We start from the raw sequence: 2,017 nt of genomic DNA, 5'->3' as shown, positions 1-2,017 counted from the left end.
TTCGGTACAGAGGGAGCTAGAGTGGACCCTTTTGAGGTAGATGCAAGATGCATGAATGATGAAGCCGATGGTAGCGGGGATGAAGAAGTTGCTGACAACGATGACCCGGTGCCGGTGATCCAGTACTTTCGTGGTGCTGGGCTGCTGGATTGTGCCGTCATTGAGTATAACACCTTATCTAACTGGGGATACCAGAATAGTGACATCCAGGTCGGACAATGGTTTCATAACAGGGGGTACGACCTACCATCCATGGACCCGTCCCGTGCCTCCCACATCAGTCGCTCGTCGAGTGCCCGTGAGGAACCCTTTCGGGCACAATCATGAGAGGCACATTCGGCTACGGAGCATCATGTGTCACGTTCCGGTGCTGAAGCCAAGGAGTGCACGGAGGCTCCTGAGCCCGAGCAGTGTACACTGGGTTCGCAGTCCCCGCAGTGGACATAACCTCCTTAGACTACGATGACACCTCCGCCTGTAGTATCGACTCATCACGAGGACGTCATTGACTCCACGCAGCAAACGCCTAACTGGAGTGGCCCACATGATTTTGACTGGGATACTGCAATGCAGGCTAGCAACTTCGCCAAGCTTCTAAGTGGCCAGTTCCCCCAATATCCCGATGCACCTAGGGGTTCACAGTGGTACCAGCATGGTGAGACTTCGGCACACCAGACTCCATCGGAGCACGTACTACATACATCCACACTTCTGCATGAGAATCCTTCATCATGGTACATGTAGGGCCGAGTTAGCGGGTCTGGATATATGTTCGGTGGGGGTCCAACAGGGCAGGACGATGACGATGACGAGCAAGGGCACACGTGGTAGGGGCCAGCGCATGCCGCTGGGATGAGGGCCACGCACCTGCCAGACGCTTACACTCCTAGGGATTGCATGAGGCGTCGTCGTCGTTGAGTAGGTAGTGCACTTGTACTTGTTCATGACACATGTATACATCACTTTATTTTCATAGTCATCTTTATTATGTCTTATTCACTATATTGCTAATGTAATTACTTTTAATTTATTTAATGTTTGTCAAATAATTATGGCACATAACTTTATTTCTTACTTATTTATTAAGCATTGTTACATATTAATTATGATATTTAATAATTGTTTAATGTTTCTTAAATAATGAGGGATTCGTACTTTGGTGTAGAGCCATAACATTGTAGTCAAGAAGCAATAAATCTATGGTGGAATCTTCTAGTACATGCTTTTTATGGACACCTAAATATAGCATTAAATGCCTCATTGCAAGTTGTGCATGGAGGAAAGGATGATTCCTTCAAGGAGAATAACCTAATCCAAGCGTGTCCAAATTGCATGCAAAACTCTTCTATTCTGCATTAACCGCTCCGCTCTAACATATAACCACTAACAACCTTAGGGCCCTCTTGCACGAGCGACGGCAAATGTATCTCAGGGTGTGTGAACTAGCCGACCATCCTTCTGTGCTAGGTTTCTCTATGAGGTAAAGAAGGATGGCGATGTTACCCGACCAGTATGCATTCCACATCCAGGTTCATCATTTTCTATTTGGTCAGCCTGCTTATCTTTTTTTCATTGATTCAAATGCTCCTCTTTTACGTTAAGCGTTCCCGGAAGACGCTGAGTTGATCAACAAAGAAATCCCAAACTTCTTGGTGATGTATATGCTCTTCGGCAGGGGTGTGATACCTGGTTCGCTAGAAGACGACGAAGATCAGTGAACCTAAGGGGTACAAGGGCATCCTCTACTATTCAACCAGAAAATGATGAGGACGATGATTTCATGCCACCAATGCCTCGATATTCTAGCAGTAATACAGGAGAAGATTCAAGGAACACTACAAGAGGACGTTCACGCACCATATCGACATGGCGTACGGCCAACAAGGAAATAGAACGTACTCCTACCGTGATAGCTCAAGATGACGACGAGGACAACAATTTCATGCCACAACGACCCATCCCTCGGAGGCCTCCATCTCCGGAGGACACTAAGGACCCTGAAGATTACGGTGGATTT

Source organism: Phragmites australis, chromosome 22 (assembly GCF_958298935.1).
Source record: "Phragmites australis chromosome 22, lpPhrAust1.1, whole genome shotgun sequence".
In the NCBI taxonomy this organism is placed as follows: Eukaryota; Viridiplantae; Streptophyta; class Magnoliopsida; order Poales; family Poaceae; genus Phragmites; species Phragmites australis.
This window is presented reverse-complemented; position numbering follows the sequence as displayed.